Source organism: Lampetra fluviatilis, chromosome 78, assembly GCF_964198595.1.
Source record: "Lampetra fluviatilis chromosome 78, kcLamFluv1.1, whole genome shotgun sequence".
In the NCBI taxonomy this organism is placed as follows: Eukaryota; Metazoa; Chordata; class Hyperoartia; order Petromyzontiformes; family Petromyzontidae; genus Lampetra; species Lampetra fluviatilis.
Window position 1 is genome coordinate 2,500,523 of NC_136352.1, and position 18,563 is coordinate 2,519,085.

Sequence of the window (18,563 nt, forward strand, 5' to 3'; positions counted from 1 at the left end):
AGAATTCTGAATGTCAGGCACAGCGAGGCAACTCCCAGCAGTTTGTGGAAGTGGAGGTGTGGCTCGACTTCTTAAAAAATACAAAGTCAAATGGAGACCCGGTAGATGTGTAAGCTTGAGACAATGAAGCTCCAATAGATTTGTCACAGGTCTTTTATGAAATAATGACAAGTTGAACACTCAATTCCTAGGATCAACCTGCAGAGTAAGAGCAGCCAGTATTTGTGGACCTATGGGTTGGGTAGATCTCTAACCAGGAGTAAGAGCCAATAAGCTCTCAAGCATTCACTATATTATGATAATATTTGCTTTCATGTGGAGCTTAATTGCCCATAATTAGATCGCGTTAATTTCAATGTTTGGTGAAACCCGCCACTACGCGATTTGTTCTCCAACACACCGGTGTGCTGTACTAGTGTAGTGTAATAACGCCGACTGTTGTCCAGCAACGGCAACTGCGGTTGACAAATAGTATACACGCTAGTGAGCATATACACGGGTGTGTCGGCAGGGCAGAAGAACTGGGGCAAGGGTCACGGAAGACTCCATCTGGAAGCTCCTGGAATCTGCTAGTGGGTTCGAAAAGGTGGCCAGGGCGGAGCCAGGCCGCACTGGGTAGCATAAAAGCAGCTGAGAGTGGGAGCTCAGGGCTGTCAGTTTTGGGAGTGGGCTCATCTCGTCGTGGCTGTCATCTTCGCCGCCTTTATCAATGCCGTCTTCGCTAGATATTGCACGGCCGGGTAGTTGTTGGCTGTCTCGGTCAGCGCCATTGGTGTTACATGCTCAGGGTTGTGTTTATGCTAGGTTTGACGACGAGGGAGTGCGATGGCAAACCTGTGAAAGTATTAATAAAGGTGCCCCCTTAGAAATCTTGTCTCCCGCAATGATGACACTACAACTGGTGTTAGGAGTGGGGTGAAGAAAGAACCCACCTATAGTGTCATCGGAGGATGGGAATGGCGAAACATTAATCCCTCCGGTAGCAACGGGAACCCGGTTACGAAGCCCATTGGCAGAGAGTGAGCGGCTGCGGATCGGCGGGTGAGTGGCGGAAAATTGGCGAGAGAGTAGCCCGATCCTCTGCGGTCATGCGCCGAACACGCGGCATGGCCGAGGACCACCGTGTTGAGGGGAGCGCGGGGAAGTGTGGGAGTCGCGCCACAGCCAACGGCGTGTAAAGGAGTCACGAGGGGACCCTGACGGCGATCCCCGTCTCTGTGGGAGAGCGGAAGAGCCTGGGCCGGAGACCGCGCATGTGGTGGGTGCCATTTTGCCCGTGGAGGGCTTGGCATGGCTGGCGGGCGCTATTTTGCGACGAACGCGGGACAGCGCTGGAGGGGCGGCGGAGTTAATGGTGCTGCAAGGGGATATTTTTGGCCTCCCGTGTGATTCCCGCACGAGATTTCTCCAGTGGAAGCGAGGGGAAGCCGAGACACCCTTCACTTTCCGGGAGGCGCTACTGGTGCTGGGGCAGACTGTGTATCCCCAGATGGGTGAGATGGCGCTCGACTCCTTGGCGGTGGAAAGACTGCTGGCGCGGGAGTCGGGGATCGTCCTGCCCTTCAGAGGAAGGCTCGGGGATCAGGTCTTTGAAGGTGGCCCGGGAAATTCAGGGCCACGAGGCCCGCCAGCATTGGCCCAAAGTGGAGGCTTGGCCGTGGCGGGAGGAGGACATGGTGGCTGTGGTGTGCGGCCTGGGGACGCACGGGAGAAGGCCCTCGCGGGTGGGTTGGCAACCGGCGAAGCCCCCTCCACCCTGGGGTTCCACGGCCAAGTGTTTCAGGTGTGGTCAGCCAAGCCACATCGCCATAGAATGCCGGGGTGTCAGCAGGGTGCAGGTAGCGCCACCGTAGCACTCCGACCTGCCGGCAACATTTTCCCAAGCTCCACCGGATCCGAGTCTCTGATGCTTTCCGTGACTGCCGTGTGCAAAGTGTCAGGGGCTGGATCTGATTAGATGTTACTGCGGATTTCAGGGATGGGCCGTGCCCTTAGGCCATTGTTTTTTGTTCCCATTCCTCGGAATCCCAAGGAATGCAAAACCCTGCCAAGGCGAGGGTGACCAGTGTCAAGGACCGGCTCACGTGAGCTATGTTCTGGTAAAGGCAGACTCTCCCTTGTAAGGTGGGATTCGGGTTGGTTGTGTATATTGTTTGGCTTGTGTTATCAGCTCTCGTGGGGGGGGGGGGGGTTGGGGCGTCATGGTTATGCGGTCCATGATGGGGTTCTTGCCCATGCCGCAGTTGCGCTGCGTGTTGGCGGTTTGTGGGGGGGGGGGTGCCACGGGTTGTCCTTTTTGTTGGCGGTCCGCGGGGGGCGCCGGGGTTGTGCTACATGGTTATGATTCGTGGGAGACGCTGCGGTTGTGCTGTATGGTCGCGGGAAGTGTTGCAACCAAGGTTTTTTTTTGGGTAAATTGTTTTTTCGTGTTGGTGGTGTTCCTCGGGGTTTGGGTTGCTCTGCCTGTCCACCAGTTGCAGTTGCAACGGCAACTGCTGTGGACAAACAGTACACACACCGGTGAGCATATACACGAGTGTGTCGGCAGGGCGGAGGAACTGGGGCAAGGGTCATGGAAGACCCTATCTGGAAGCCCCTGGAACCTGCTAGAGGGTTGAAGAAGAAAGGCGCGACCAGGGCGGAGCCAGGCCGCAGCCAGGCCGAGCTGGGTACAATAAAAGCAGCTGAGAGTGGGAGGTCAGCGCTGCCGGTTCTGGGAGTGGGCTAGTATCGTCTTCGCTGTTATCTTCGCTAGATATTGTGCGGCCGGATAGTTGTTGGCTGTCTCGGTCAGCGCCATCGGTGTTACACCGTCAGGGTTGTGTTTAGGCTAGGCTAGACGACTAGAGAGAGCGCATTTATATTTACGCCATCTAACCCCAAAAAAATCTTATAGATGATATTGGTCGCGAAAGCCTACACGTTAAACTTGCTTAATTGCATCAGCAATTCGGAGTTTTGTTCCACATCTCATTACAAACACTCGAAGAGCACCCCTAAGTGGCAGCTGCCTCTGTGTGGCATAAGGTGGCCCAGCACCAGCCTGCATGTGGACATGAGTCTGTCAGTCAGGGGCGATAATTAATGTGTAATCTCAGTTGTGCAATTTCTGGATAATATTTGGAATTTCCTCAATTTTGACAATGACACCAACATGCAAAGACCTATGTGTTTTGAATGACACAATAGTATGTTTTACCTCCACTCTTTAAGCAGACGGTGCATATTTTGGTTGATGTTACTGGAGTAGTCAGGGGTGCCTGTCGGATTTGAACCTTGAACCTCTGCAATAAATAGAGAATAAGCTACCACTTGGCTTCCCTCAATCTGAGTGTAGGCATGCCAGCCAGTGTTTCTAACCAGCGCAAATGTTCCATTTAGAGCGGTCCACGTTTCACATGCCTATCGAACGGAGGGCATGACTGTTGCCGAGAAGATCCGGAGCTTCATGTGGAGCGATAGGCCAGATAGCTTCCACACAGCATTGCAGAGCTGATGAAAAGATAATGCCGCCCGACTGATTCGGACCACCCACACACTGTACACATACGCAGTGTAGACGTATTGTGTACACACAATGTATATACAGCTTACACAAAGTCTGCACATACACTGTATACACAAACACACTAACAAAAACGACTGCCATTCGCCAATACGTGGTGGTGACGTCACCATGGCGCTTGTGTCAGGCTATGTGCACGTTAAGGCCAGGTGAAGTGTCGAACTCCCGCCGGCAGGAGGTCACAGGGCAGACTCAGGTGCCATGGTTAAACTGAGATGACTGTCCGATGCACCACCTGTGCCCCCTACTGTGCCAACAGTGTACACACACACGGTGTGTGCGCGCGAACACCGTGTGTGTGTACACAGTTTGTATACAGGGGCCGTCAATAAATGACGTTACGCCATTTTAAACGATTTTGACCCCCCCCCCCTTTCGTCACACGACGTCACGAAAAGTCAGACCCCCCCCCCCCTCAAATATGACGTCACAAAGCTCTGCCCACCCTCCCCCCAAAAAACATGCTTCAAATCGCTTTAAACTATTGTCATTGCAGTGCGTATTTAATATGGTGCTACACTCTGATGTTGTAGGAGAAAACATTTATAAAAAAGTATATTTAATTAAATAGAACGTAATATAGGTTTTTGGGTCAGATCGCGTTATTTATAAATGTGTCGTAACCCTCCACCACCCGACACGGCCAAACAGTAAAAAATGTGTCACATTTTTCAAAGGACAAAATAATTCACTTTTTTAGCCCACCGGTGTGCTGACGAGAGAATCAACAGCATTTTTTCAAATTTGAGTACGACGTTTCGCTGATAATTACAATCAGCTTCATCGGGCAAGAATGGTGAATCTCTCCTGTTGCTTCCGGTCTTAAATAGAGCAGCATCAGGGTGACGTCATCATTTAATTCAATTCAATCTGGTGCAGTGATTCGAGGCAAAGAGGGGGATGGTATTGTAATTATATAGATTGGTAATCATTCAATTGTTATTCTATGGTATTTGTTTCCCTTATAAGGAATTGTAATTGTATTTATATAATAATACGCTTCCAGGCCGCACTAAGCCTGTAGCTGTCAGAGCGATTTAAGTTATTTCTGTTTCTCTCAATTTCAATGGATTCTCTAATTAGTCTTGGCCAGTAATAATTGGTTTTACACAACACTTCAACGTTATCAAAATCAATTGAGTGTCCTTGTTGACAAGCCTGCTCTGCCACTGCCGACAGTTGTGTTTGGGATAATTTAATATTTTTTTGGTGTTCTTTTAATTTTACGCTGATGTTATGTCCCGTCTGTCCAGTATAGCATCTGCCACAAACAAATAATCCGATATACACCTTATGTTGATAATTTAGGCAATTCGTCTTTAGTGCCAGATACCTAATTTTAGATTTGAAGCTTTCGTGACTGCAAGGAATCATATTCTTAGGTTTTTTCGGTAAAGTCACGTAGGTAAAACATCAAAATTAATGAAAATAAAATAAAAACAAAAATCACGACGTTTCGGAGGCAACACAAGTCTCCGTCATCAGGTGGGACCGTCACAGCCGAATTAGCTGCATCAAGTGAGGCAATGATTCAAGAAGTAATCCCTTATAAGCAAGTTGAAGGGGGGAGGAGAGGGGGGGTGCTCATCAGAATGTGGTAGCCAATGAATGGAACGTATCGGGAGGGAGGGGGGCGGGGCTCAAAGACAGCACGGAGTGCTAAGTACAACGCGAAGGGGAGGGGGGGGGCCAAAACAATGGACGACGGCTTGGACGCGGTTGCCGCTGCACACGCCAACACAATCGACAGAGAGGGGGGAGGGGAGGTCTGATACACATGATAGACAAAAGAACGAAAATGCCCATGTTTATACCAATGCTGGCTGAACAATGAAGAGAGCACTGCCAAAAAAATATAACTGGGGATGTTAACACTCGGTAAAGTAAAGTAAAATAGTGCCTGTCAGATAAGATGGTCCAAAAAAGTGTAATTAAGTCTTTTTTGCGTGGTTGATAACATCTTTCCAATGATTACTAAGTTTGTACCCATCATCACGGTTGAAATTATGTCTGTGTTTGTATATTTGTATGGCTTCGTGTACAAACCTTTGATGGTAGCCGGGAGGTTTGCAGAGAACCTTGGTCTCGGAAAAGACAATTTCATGAGAGCCCACCGAGTTGTAGCAATGATCGGCAACGGCAGAAGAATCAGTTCTGCCGTGTTTCAGATCTGACTTGTGCTCGCGGACACGATCAGAAACATGACGTTTCGTTTCTCCAATGTAGCAATCACCACAAATGCAACTTAATTTGTAGACTCCAGGATACTGTAAGTCAGGAACGACATCCTTCACAGATGGAATCAGATCACGGATTTTATGCACTGTACTGAATCGGACTTGGATCTTATGTTTGTTTAGAATTTTGGAGATCTTTTTGGTCACGCCTGCTATGTATGGTAACGTGATGGTTTTGGTCGGAGTTTCAAGTGGCTGTTTCTGTGTGGTGGGAGAGACAGCTTGGCGGATAGTACGGTCAGAGTATCCGTTCATCCTGAGGGCCCAATGTACATGTCTTAATTCACCGGTCAGGTGGTGTTTGTCAGAAATGCCATGGGCTCTGTGGTATAGCGTTTTGATGAGAGAATTTTTTTGAGATGGGTGGTGGTGGGAATCCGGTTTCAAGTAGGAATCTGTGTGGGTGGCTTTCCTGTAGACAGAATGTCCCAAGGATCCGTCAGGCCTCCTCTCAAACAGAATATCCAAGAATGGTAGTTTACCGTCTTTCTCCACTTCCATGGTGAATCTGATGGATAGGTGTCTAGAATTGATGTGGTCCAAGAAGTGGTTCAATGCTGGGAGGCCATGTGGCCAGATGACGAAAGTGTCATCCACATACCTCTTCCACAGGGAAGGACGCAGGGTAGATGTCTGGATGGCGTCTGATTCAAACTTTTCCATGAACATGTTGGCTATAACTGGTGACAAAGGGGAGCCCATAGGGGTACCCTCATTCTGTTTGTAGAAGGTGCCATTCCAGGTAAAATAGGTGTTGGTGAGGCAATGCCTAACCAGCGCAGGTGCATCAGAATTCAATCCATGTTGGACTAAGTCCTCAATTATTGTTAGGGTGTCTGGTACTGGGACTTTGGTAAACAAAGATACTACGTCAAAGCTCACGAGGATGTCATCAGGAGATAGTACCATGTCCTTAACCATAGAGACTAATTTGGTTGAGTTGAGTACTGCCGAAGAGGTCTTGCCTGTGAAAGGGAGCAGAGTATCTGATAGAAAACGGGCTAGTTTGTACGTAGGAGAGTTTATCGTCGACACAATGGGTCGTAGCGGGGTGCCTTCCTTATGGATTTTGGGAAGACCATAGAGTCTGGGAGGTCTTGCCGCCGATGGTTTTAGAGAGGGACGTTTGCTTGGTTCGATTAGGAAAGTCGAACTCGTGATGATACTGTTGGTTTTCGTCGTTAGGCTTTTAGTGGGATCGTTTTTAATTTTGATTTATATTCCAAAGAACACAGGATGAGATGTTACTATCCTTTGTGCAAGCACTTCCAAGAGTTCATGAACAGTGAGCCTGGTGAAATTTGGGGAGCGCATCGTCAGTAGGGACCCTTTGGTTCCTAGGGTGTTTCGGCCTTTCATACTATACACCCTCCCCAAAGGCGGCCAGCGACAGGGTGATCAATCCTACGCTTGCGTCCCATTCCCAATTAGTCATAGGAGTTGCCTTGTTGTTGGTAGCCAACATCAGGTTATTCAACCTCCTATCTAAGAAGAAACCAGAGCCACACATCGCAAAGCTGGATGTTAACAAGACCGTGATTAATCAGAGTAACATCCCAATTTCTGACACTCTAAAAACGGTACTGGCCAAAGGACTAAATTTCGCTGTCACCCCTAAATATATACCAGTAGAGGATATGATTTCTCAGATTGATGTAGCCCTCAGAGGCATAGGACACATCCATGCGGATGTAGCAAGAGCTGAAATAGCTACTATTCTTAAGAATGCTAAGAAACCCACTAGTAACATCAGCAAAAACGAACGCTCTGAACTCGCGGACCTAAAAAAGAGAGATGATATAGTCATCCTCTCGGCAGACAAGGGCAATGCCACGGTCATCATGGATAAAGATTCATACAACAACAAAATCCTGGACCTTCTTAATGATGGGAGTTACTCCAAAATTAAAAACGATCCCACTAAAAGCCTAACGACGAAAACCAACAGTATCATCACGAGTTCGACTTCCCTAATCGAACCAAGCAAACGTCCCTCTCTAAAACCATCGGCGGCAAGACCTCCCAGACTCTATGGTCTTCCCAAAATCCATAAGGAAGGCACTCCGCTACGACCCATTGTGTCGACGATAAACTCTCCTACGTACAAACTAGCCCGTTTTCTATCAGATACTCTGCTCCCTTTCACAGGCAAGACCTCTTCGGCAGTACTCAACTCAACCCAATTAGTCTCTATGGTTAAGGACATGGTACTATCTCCTGATGACATCCTCGTGAGCTTTGATGTAGTATCTTTGTTTACCAAAGTCCCAGTACCGGACACCCTAACAATAATTGAGGACTTAGTCCAACATGGATTGAATTCTGATGCACCTGCGCTGGTTAGGCATTGCCTCACCAACACCTATTTTACCTGGAATGGCACCTTCTACAAACAGAATGAGGGTACCCCTATGGGCTCCCCTTTGTCACCAGTTATAGCCAACATGTTCATGGAAAAGTTTGAATCAGACGCCATCCAGACATCTACCCTGCGTCCTTCCCTGTGGAAGAGGTATGTGGATGACACTTTCGTCATCTGGCCACATGGCCTCCCAGCATTGAACCACTTCTTGGACCACATCAATTCTAGACACCCATCCATCAGATTCACCATGGAAGTGGAGAAAGACGGTAAACTACCATTCTTGGATATTCTGTTTGAGAGGAGGCCTGACGGATCCTTGGGACATTCTGTCTACAGGAAAGCCACCCACACAGATTCCTACTTGAAACCGGATTCCCACCACCACCCATCTCAAAAGAATTCTCTCATCAAAACGCTATACCACAGAGCCCATGGCATTTCTGACAAACACCACCTGACCGGTGAATTAAGACATGTACATCGGGCCCTCAGGATGAACGGATACTCTGACCGTACTATCCACCAAGCTGTCTCTCCCACCACACAGAAACAGCCACTTGAAACTCCGACCAAAACCATCACGTTACCATACATAGCAGGCGTGACCAAAAAGATCTCCAAAATTCTAAACAAACATAAGATCCAAGTCCGATTCAGTACAGTGCATAAAATCCGTGATCTGATTCCATCTGTGAAGGATGTCATTCCTGACTTACAGTATCCTGGAGTCTACAAATTGAGTTGCATTTGTGGTGATTGCTACATTGGAGAAACGAAACGTCATGTTTCTGATCGTGTCCGCGAGCACAAGTCAGATCTGAAACACGGCAGAACTGATTCTTCTGCCGTTGCCGATCATTGCTACAACTCGGTGGGCTCTCATGAAATTGTCTTTTCCGAGACCAAGGTTCTCTGCAAACCTCCCGGCTACCATCAAAGGTTTGTACACGAAGCCATACAAATATACAAACACAGACATAATTTCAACCTTGATGATGGGTACAAACTTAGTAATCATTGGAAAGATGTTATCAACCACGCAAAAAAGACTTAATTACACTTTTTTGGACCATCTTATCTGACAGGCACTATTTTACTTTACTTTACCGAGTGTTAACATCCCCAGTTATATTTTTTTGGCAGTGCTCTCTTCATTGTTCAGCCAGCATTGGTATAAACATGGGCATTTTCGTTCTTTTGTCTATCATGTGTATCAGACCTCCCCTCCCCCCTCTCTGTCCATTGTGTTGGCGTGTGCAGCGGCAACCGCGTCCAAGCCGTCGTCCATTGTTTTGGCCCTCCCCCTCCCGATGCGTTGTACTTAGCACTCCGTGCTGTCTTTGAGCCCCGCCCCCCTCCCTCCCGATACGTTCCATTCATTGGCTACCACATTCTGATGAGCCCCACCCCTCTCCTCCCCCCTTCAACTTGCTTATAAGGGATTACTTCTTGAATCATTGCCTCACTTGATGCAGCTAATTCGGCTGTGACGGTCCCACCTGATGACGGAGACTTGTGTTGCCTCCGAAACGTCGTGATTTTTCTTTTTCTTTTATTTTATTTTCATTAATTTTGATGTTTTACCTACGTGACTTTACCGAAAAAACCTAAGAATATGCCAGACACCTGTTTTTGACTTTGTGCACTGTACCAAATCTCACTTTAATGTTTTGTTTTTGCAAAACCTGGGCTAATTTGTCAGTTACTCCTGAGATGTATGGTATTTTGATTGTTTGAACAATCTTATCGCTTTCAGCAGTGTTGCTTTGCGTTCGTGATTTGGCCTTCAGTGCTCTGTTAATTTGAGCATTATTGTAGCAATTCTGTCTTAGTGCTTCTTTAACATGTTTCATCTCTCTCACTAGACTCTCACCATCTGACACTGTTTTAGCCCGATGTATGAGTGTTGTGACAAGAGAGGATTTCTGAGCTGGGTGATGTGAGTCTGCATTCAGATAGGCATCAGTGTGCGTTTGCTTTCGGTAAACGCTGTGTTATTTTGCCATTAAGACCATGTCCCAGCAAAATATCTAGGATCGGGAGTCTGTTATTTACCTGCATTCCCATGGTGAACTGGATAGCCGGGTTTTGTGCATTGAGATGATTTAGAAAATCATTAAGTGCGTCTTTACCATGTGGCCAGACAACCAAAGTGTCATCCGACATATCTAAATCAAAAGGATGGTTTTAATGTACTCGAGGCAAGTGCTCTTGTTTCAAAGTTCTCCATGTACAGATTGGCTATGAATAACGCGATCTGACCCAAAAACCTATATTATGAATAATATTGGTCGCGAAAGCCTGCTACGTGTTAAATTAAGTAGAACGTGTTGTCTATATTTATTTAAGTTGCGCACTTTGATGTGACGTCACATTTATACCCCCCCCCATCGTCACATCTTCGTCACAAATGTCTGACCGTCCCCTCCCCAGTTGCGTGACGTTATTTATGGACGGTCCCACACACACTGTATACACAGTTTGTACACACAATGTTCACGTTGTTGAGCTCACGCACCCAAAGGGTCAATGTTCAATAGAGGGATCAATGGAATAGGAATCTTAATAAACTTAAACTCTAACCCCGCTCTCTGACGTCACCACTGCATTACCTCATCGGCGTGAGGGGGAGGTGTACACCGCTAGTGACGTCATGTCACCTGCTGCCGCGTGACGTCACGAGACCAGGAAGCTGTTGATCCGCGCGCGCGCTCACTGAGATCTGAGGTGAGAAGTTCACATCGTGGTTGTTGTTGTGGTGGTTGTTGTTTACCCAGGCAGAGCCTCGCTCCTCTCTCGTAGAGATATCAATTGAGTAGCAGCGAGTATGGAATCGATGTCCAGGTTGGAACATTACAACGCGGGGCCTACCAATTCGGGGCCTTGCCTCCTGCCCTCGCCTGATTGCATTTGTTTTAATTATCTGCTTAAGTTTAATTTGTCTTCACCTGGCTCACTACTTTCAAACTTTGTTTATTTTAATTATTTCTACAGTTTTTTTTTTATCCTACCAAGGCCAAGCCCACTTCAGCTGCTATACCGCTCTTGTTTTCTGAAGCTACCAGTCCAGAACAAAGTGGCTTATAAACGTGTGGAAATGTATGTCGGTCAAATACTCTAAACGCGTGGTGATGTTGACTCTAAATGTGGAGGGGAAAACCCTGAGGATCCGGAGGAAAATCCACGCGACCACGGGGAGAGAGAGACACGCAAACTCCAAATATACAGGAGGGGCCACGATCGAACCCACCACCTCCTGTAATCAGGAGAGGCAGTTAACATCTCCCAGCCACCATGGTGCACACTCGAGTACATGACCACAATGAGTCTCAGCACTCTAATTCAGGAGCGTTCTGCCGAGTTGGTTTTGCTGATGCACCCTTTAGACCGATGAACAACTATTTTTATAATTGTTTTTTTACCCTTTTATCTGGCAACAAAACTGACACCTTCTTTACGAGGAGTCATTTTTGCATAGACCACAATACCTGCAGTCATAATGAAAAAAAACATAACTCTGATAATGTATGCACTGTCCTTGAAGTTGATTGGTCCACACCCGAAACAGCTTTCCTTAGAGCCTAGTCTCTCTCTCTCTTTCTGATAGTGCATTGTCTTTGAGTTGTGCGCCTTTTGGCGTAATCTGGTCCAACACCATGTGAGACTAGGCTCTAAGGTAAGCTGTCTCGGGTGTGGACCAATCAACTTCAAGGACAGTGCATACATTATCAGAGTTATGTTTTTTTTTTCATTATGACTGCAGGTATTGTGGTCTATGCAAACATGACTCCTCGTAAAGAATGTGTCAGTTTTGTTGCCAGATAAAAGGGTAAAAAAAACAATTATATTTTTTACTGGCAAATGAGGTTCCAATGATGTAAACTATTTTTTATATTACCAACCAAAGCTCACAGAGCTATTAGATATTTTGTCAGAAGCCACCTGGCCATAGATGATAGCTCAACGAAATGGCTTTAAACGTGGAAGATTATAGCAGCCAAATAATCTAAATGCATGTTACTAAATGTGGAGGGAAAAAATCGAAGGACCCTAAGAAAAAAATAATGTGAGTGTACTCCACAAGCGTACTCTACGTGTGTGAGTGCACTCTGCGTGTGAGTGCACTCTGCGTGTGTACTCTGCGTGTGTGAGTGTACTCCGTGTGTGCGAGTGTACTGTGTGTATGATTAACCCGTGCGTCTGTGTACTCTGTGTGTGTGAGTTTACCCCATGTGTGCGAGTACTCGGTGTGTTAGAATACTCTGTGTGAATGTACTCTACTCTGTGTGTGTGTGCGAGTGTACTCCGTGTGTTAGAGTACTCTGTGTGAGTGGACTGTACTGTGTGTGTGTGTGCCAGTTTATTCTGTGTTAGAGTACTCTGTGTGAATGTACTCTACTCTGTGTGCGAGTGTACTCCGTGTGTTAGAATACTCTGTGTGAGTGTACTCTACTCTGTGTGAGTGTACCCCGTGTGTGTCGTATGGGGAGCGGTCGTGTTGCGCGGTGACGTCACCCTCAGAGTCAGCGCCTCCCCCTCTGTCTGGCGGGTAATGTCACCAAGAGCAGACCGGAGAGAGTAGTTGGGGCGAGTGCTTGAGAGCAGAGGTCGCAAACGGGTTTTGATTCCTTACCCGTTTCCCGTACCCGGCCGCACCAGGGTCGCAAATGGATACCCGTACCCGGCCGGGTACGGGTACCCGTTCCCTACCCGTACCCTACCCGAAATGAGTGACAAACGGTTACTCAGCAGTGACTCACGGCCTACCCGTACCCGGCCGCACCAGGGTGGCAAACGGCTACCCGTACCCAGCTGGGTACGGGTAGCCGGGTATCGGGTAGGGTACGGGTATCGGGTACCTGGTTGCGACCTCTGCTTGAGAGTGAATCACGCGTGTAGAGTGTGTACAGGGAGAGGGAGTCAGTGTGTTCATTGTACAGTGAAACCTTGGATTGCGAGTAACAACTTGGTCTGCGAGTGTTTTGCAAGACGAGCAAATTTTTTAAATAAATAATAATTTTATAAACGAGCGATGTCTTGCAAAACGAGCAGTACGTACAGTATACACCATTGGCTCGGTATACACAACTGAGCCAATGGTTCTTCTCTCGCTCTCTCTCTCGCTGCGGGATTGTGGGTAATCATCTCCCATGCTCGGTCTCGGTCGGCGTGCCTCACTCGTATAGTCACCATCCGTGCGAGCGTATGCTGTTTACTACAGTATAGTGTTGTGACCACGTGTGTGTGCGTAAAGCATTTTTTTATTTTGTGTCCAAGTGTAGTGACTGTTCTTTAGTAACTGTACTGCAAGTGAAATTCGTCCTACACAATAACCCTCCTTCTCTCCTCTCTCTCGTTTCCCTCACACCAGCCACGATTAAATGTAATTAATAAATTTGATTACTTTATATTAAATAAAAATATAAAAAGGTATTTTGTATTAATCATTTTTATATGAATACAGTATTTTTGGGTTGTGGAACGAATCATCTGAGTTTCCATTATTTCTTATGGGGAAATTCGCTTTGATATACGAGTGCTTTGGATTACGAGCACGTTTCCGGAACGAATTATGCTCGCAATCCAAAGTTTCACTGTAATTTATTTGTGTGATATATTGTACTAGGGTGGCAAGATGTTAACTACCTCACATGGTATGCAGAATGTCGTGGGTTCGATTCCAACCCTGACGCATTTATAATTGCAGTTTACATTTTTTATTTTTTCTCTCTCTCCCTGTAGTGGCATTGATTTTTCTCCACATTTAGAAACATGCATTTTGAGAATTTTGCTGCAAAACATTTCCATATTATAACCCACTAAGTTGAGCTATCATTTGTGTCCAGGTCGATTCTGAAAAAGAGCTATGCAGCTCAGATGGCCTCACCTGGTAAAATAAAAATAGTGTACTGTGTTTGAGGGTTTTCCAATTTAATTTCTTATTTAGCAGTTAAAAATTATGTTTCAGGAGGGTTCTGCATTGGACTGTTTGACCACCACCAAATATATTTTGAGTTTAGGTTTGGGAGAAAAACGGAAAACCCAGTGGAACACCAGTGACGGCCGACGCCAGGATAGCGGCCACGGGCTCGAAGCGAGGGCAACCCGGCTCTTGTCCCAAGAAAGGAATCCGCTCCCCGCTGCCCTCCACGGTGGCGCATCGCCGGCGGGGCTGCACGTTGAGCCTCAACTTTTCTAGGAGGTCGGTACCTGCAATACACTCGTGGCATAACACGCTCGACACGTATAACTCCTGGTTACACACCTGGTGTCCGAGGCGACCCTTAAGGGTGACCCTCCCCAGCAGTCCCATCCCACTTCCACTTTCAGTTTGCAGCGCACGATCCGGGGCCTGTAGGCAGCTCACGTCAACCCCGACCACACTGCAGTGTGTTGCACTCACAAGTGACGTGACCGCCCCCGTGTCCAGCATAATCTGGTTACGCCACCTGTTCACCTGCCCTTCCACGAGCGACGTGGCCCCCATTATTCCTGCCACCAGCTCCCGCAGCCAGTCACCCGCAGTCGCCGCATTCTGGGGTGTTGTTGTCGGCATCTGCGTGGGGGTCACTCGCTCACCATTATCACGACAGTTTATTTGTGTTGGGACCACGTCGATTGCACCCCTCTGTGGTCCCCTCTTTAGGGAGGCCTTGGTGTTTAACCCTGGTGCTTCTCTCGCGCGGGCGATCTGGGGACAGTTTTTCACGAGATGCCCCCATTGGTTGCATAGATAGCATGCACGGGGAAGGGCGGTGGCTCCATAAGAGGCCCCTTGTCCACTCCCCCTTACCCTCCCAGTGCGCATTTGTTCGAGTTCTGCCTCCTATTGAGATACTCGCCTGGTTAGCCCCCCGACCATGGAGCGTAGCCCTCCCACCTCGGATTGGACTATCTCCGCTGTGGACTGCAGCTTGGTCACATTCAGGTGTACTTGGGTCACCTCCCCGCATACTTGGGTTACCTCCTCGCGTACTTGGGTCTCATGGCCTGTGAAATCTCCTATGCCGGTCTGTATCCCTGCCACCCATCCTGGGGTTGTCTCACGGGATCCCGGAGGCTCCCTCGTACCCCCCCCCCTCACCTCCTCCTCTGGAAGAATACTTGCAATGGTGCTATCCCGTCCCAGCCGTCGGAATTCCGCACGCTCGCGAGCAAATCCCTCACACACACACGTGCGCGTGCTCGGCAAGGTTGTTAAATGGGGGATATGGGCAGTTCGCATCTGGCTGCCACCCCGTTGTGCTTGTCAGATGCTGCTGAACTTTCTCGGCGGCAAGGTCATCGATGATCTCGGCAGCGTATCCCAGGCGTGCGCTCTGTGTTAGCAAGCGTGATTTATTTTCGTGCGCGCTCGCTGAGATCCGAAGTGAGAAGTTCACATCGTGCTTATTGTTGTCGTGGTGGTAGTTGTTGTTTACCCAGGTAGAGTCTCGCTCCTTCTCTGTCTTGTAGGGAGGCCGCTTTGGATTGCACTACTCTTCGATTTCACATTAACATGCTAATTTATTACATTAACATCACTAGCCCCGGCCACTTCTTTATGACCCTTGGGCTACACCCATTTCAAACCTTTTACAACAGTCTGCCTCAGCAGCAGACCATGCATTTTCTATCAGTGTTTTTGTTTGCATTCTGACCACAAGTATTGTAGTTAATGCACACATGATTGCTTGTAAAAGGTTTCAGTTTGGTGTTTTAACATCTTAACACCTGTTTTGTTGCCAGAAAAATGGGGAAAATCTATTCTCATATTTTGGTACTGGCAAAGGTCCCATGATAAAATATTGCAGTATATTAGAGGTGAGCCGTGCGTGTGTAGTGTTGTATGTGTCGGGTTATGAAATTTTGATGAAAATAATAAAAATTAATAATTTTCCGAAAAATGCGCAAATCGCATTAATTATGTTAATGTGTGAGTTAATATGCATAAATTATGATAATGCGTGTAACTATATGCATAAATTATGATAATCGCGGAGATAATCGTAGTAATTTATGCGGATGCTTGCGATTATGTTAATGTGTGCAGTTATGATAATTAGGCTCAGCTTCGTTTATCCAGTGTTATATCAATCAGGATAACACGATTATCATCAATTTAACGTTTACCGATTATCCTAGTGTGTGTTATGATATTTAGGTCTCCATTTTCATATCTCATCACAGGATACAGTTATCAAGAATAAGATGGTTTTGCATGGACTTGGAAAGAAGCACTCGAACAGTTGGTGTTAAGCAATTTTATTCTAACAAGCATGTGACATTCTATCATGCAGGTCGAACATGCGTCAATAATTCATGATTAACCAAACCCCTATGCATTTTCGATATTGTGCATTCGACTAATATGGATAACTAAAATTCTTATGCAATTACGAGATTATGCATTTGACTAAAATGAATGAATAAACACTTATGCATTGGCGACATGAGGCTTTTAACGAACTGAATGACTAAAAACCCTCCTAGCAATGGTAACCTCTACCTTTCCACCAGGCATCTCATTAGTTCGTTTTGGTATCGATCACAATCGGCGACTGGCTGAGTTTGAAACCAAGCCTGACACACTTCATTTTGCGGTAATAAAAAGCACTTATTGTATCCCAGAGGCGAAAGTATATGTCAATAGATTCGTCGGCAAGTATAAAATCCTTTTAACGGATTGTTTGATATAATGGTGGGGGAGGGCGTGTGTGTGTGCCGAGCGGATCTGGCTCTGTTTTAATTAATTCTTCGGCGAGATTCTCTGACAAAGAAAACTGGTTTGACAAGATTTTCTCTCTTTGTGCACGGTCGATTCGTAATGAGGATTTCGGGAGGTTGAGTTTGCCTCGACGAGTCTATTGATCGCCTATGTGATGAGCGGAATGAGGGAAAGGCACGGAAAACAACCTCACTCTTATAACCGACGGACTCTTAATCACTCGATGGGCCACGATTCCTCATGGCCAGCTAATGGTTCATGTGGTTGATAATCAGTCTTCTGATAATTGACTAGGGTTGATACGATGGTAAGGGTGAACTAGATAGGATAGTCTCACAGGTGAGTGGGGCGTCGATGCGTGCGTGTGTGTGGGTTTATTGGTGGGGGAAGTTGTGGGTACGAACGACTTTCGGAGAAGGGCCCTCCTTGTCGCGGTTGCGGTGATCAGCTGCTGCAGACTCCGCCCTCGGCTGACCCCGTACGATGATTGACGGCGCGGCCGCGCTCGTTTGCGTGGTCAGGCGATGCACCTCGGCGTGGCGACACGGCACGGGAGCTGGGCTCATACACTCGTGTGCGGCAGGCGATGCACCTCGGCGTGGTGGCACGGCAAGGGAGCTGGGCTCGTACACTCGTGTGCGGCAGGCGATGCACCTCGGCGTGGTGACACGGCAAGGGAGCTGGGCTCGTACACTCGTGTGCGGCAGGCGATGCACCTCGGCGTGGCGACACGGCACGGGAGCTGGGCTCGTACACTCGTGTGCGGCAGGCGATGCACCTCGGCGTGGTGACACGGCAAGGGGGTTGAGTCTCGTGTACTCGTTTGGGTCAGGCGATGCGCCTCGGCACCCCGCGAACCTCGTCCTTCTGGATGACGAAAAGCTTCTTCGTTGGCGGCGACGAGAAGAGTTGGAGCCGAAGCCCTGGAGATATGTGATGGGGCCAGAGGCCCTGACGATCTGTGTTGAATGGATTTTCCTTCGGCTTATATTGAGAAAATCCACTCAGTTTCCCGAGTTGTTCAAAGTCTGTCATGAAACCTTCCTGTGGGTGGGACCATCTGCATCCGTGTGTGTGTGTGTCGTGTGCGTGTCCGTCCGTGTGTTTCGCGTGCGTGTTTGTCCGTGTGTTTATTAGCTTTGAAGACACAGCTGTGTGTCGTTCTGGAAGGGGGGGGGTGGGGGCCTCGTGACGGCGCCACCGAAGTTATCCATTAGCCAGACCGATGATTCGCGTCGAGTTATATATATATAAAAGAAATATTCGAATCCATGTTTTTGTTACTGAATAATATTTGTCGCGAAAACCTACGCGTTAAGCGAGCTTAATTATTCCCTCCCTTGCTCGGTATCATATCTTTTGTCTCACACAGCTTAAGTTGTTTTGGTTTGGAAGTTGAAATGCGACTTATTTCCATTATGCCCCAGTTATGCCGAAACCGTGTTCCCGATGTTTCATCGTGACCCGATCTCTCATGGAAATGTTATTTCCTTGCGTGTGCAATTTTTGCTGTCCGTGTTGTGGGAAGACAAAGACGGTTGTTTCCACTGTGGATGCACCCGGCGCATGCGCTTATTTATTTATTTCCGAGAGCGTGTTAATTTCCTTTGAGCCATTGCCCCCTTTATCGGTGTAATTTCCTCGCTTTTGTGCCTGCGTGTGGAGATCCTCTCGGAAAGACAAAGACGG

The 18,563-nt window shown here is 47.6% G+C and overlaps 1 pseudogene across 1 annotated transcript in view; it reads left to right on the forward strand.

The window, feature by feature from the left end:
* The window catches only part of LOC144953571 (uncharacterized), a 103,146-nt pseudogene that overhangs the window by 63,297 nt on the left and 21,286 nt on the right, over window positions 1-18,563 (forward strand). Inside the window, exon 7 of the transcript XR_013640833.1 lies at window positions 1,116-1,124. The product of XR_013640833.1 is annotated as an uncharacterized LOC144953571 (transcript). The remainder of the gene's footprint in view (window positions 1-1,115; window positions 1,125-18,563) is intronic.